This window comes from Nicotiana attenuata, unplaced genomic scaffold (assembly GCF_001879085.1).
Source record: "Nicotiana attenuata strain UT unplaced genomic scaffold, NIATTr2, whole genome shotgun sequence".
Taxonomy (NCBI): domain Eukaryota; kingdom Viridiplantae; phylum Streptophyta; class Magnoliopsida; order Solanales; family Solanaceae; genus Nicotiana; species Nicotiana attenuata.
In genome coordinates, this window is record NW_017673337.1 from 23,809 (window position 1) to 25,296 (window position 1,488).

Sequence of the window (1,488 nt, forward strand, 5' to 3'; positions counted from 1 at the left end):
AGCACCTCACTTGGCTTTCACCAGTGCGGACCGCACAAAGTGCAATGCGGCCGCACTAGCAACTTCAGAGACTGTTCAATTTTTTCAAAATGTTTTGCACTGCATCAACACAATCCCTGCAACATCTCACAACCAATTAGTCCAAAAATCAAACCTAAACTACAAAGAAAATCAAAGAAAACAGGAAGAAAAAGACATGGGTTGCCTCCCAAGAAGCGCCTGATTACGTCGCGGCACGATGCGGGTTACCATCACATCACTTCAAATAAAGAAGCACCACCACGTGGCTCTCATCAAGCTCTCCAAGAAGCAAAAAAGCACGCCCAGCAAGTTGGTTTAGCATCCGATCAATGTATGGTAAGGGATAATGATCCTTGTGGGGCACTCTGTTCAATTGTCCATAGTCTATGCAACCCTTCCAACCTGTGACTGTTCTTGTAGGAATCAACACATTATGAGGATATGTCACCATTGCATGCATTGCTTCATTTAATCTTCTGTGATACTCCAGGAAAGGCGTTGCATCATCCTCTGAGATAATTTCGGGCTTAAAGATTGTGGGGCTGAGGTGTGGAAGAAGTGGTTTTAACTCCAACACCGGTGGCTCCTCAATTGTTGGCTTTGTTGGTGAAGTTTCCCGGTTTTCAAGATCCAAAGACAATTTACTGGGCTCACAAGATTCTATAACATGTAAAGCATCTATGCACTTCACTCTACTTGCATCATCGTTGACATCCCGATTTAGAGGCACGGCCACAAGGGAGTCTTCAACATTAATCATAGAACTTGTATCATCCATTATCACAGCTGTGACAATGTCCACAAATGAGCACACCTCGGTGCTATTAGGTTGCTTCATGGATTTGCAAACAGGGAAGACGACCTTCTTATCCCCCACTCGGAAAGTTAGTTCACCCGCTTCAACATCAACCAATGCCTTCCCCGTTGCAAGGAAAGGTCTCCCTAGAATAATTGGAACCTCATAGTCCACCTCACAATCCAAAATCACAAAGTCCGCCGGCAAGATGAATTTGTCCACTCGGACAAGCACATCATCAACTATACCCAAAGGACGCTTCATTGATCTATCTGCCATCTGTAATCTCATGGAAGTTGGCCTTCGTGGCCCAATACCTAGAGTCTTGAAAACTGAGAAGGGCATTAAATTGATGCTTGCCCCAAGATCACATAAAGCTTTGGCAAAGTCTGCACTACCAATAGTGCAGGGGATAGTGAAAGCACCGGGATCCTCTAATTTCGGGGCCATTTAATGTACTATGGCACTAACTTGGTGGGTCATCTTGATAGTTTCACAGTCCATTGATCTTTTCTTTGTAACCAAATCTTTCATGAATTTAGCATAACCAGGCATTTGCTCTAAAGCCTCCACCAAAGGCACGTTGATGGATAAGCTTTTCATCATATCAATGAACTTTTTGAATTGGTTGTCACTTTTCTGCTTGGCTAGCCTTTGAGGATAGGGGGAGG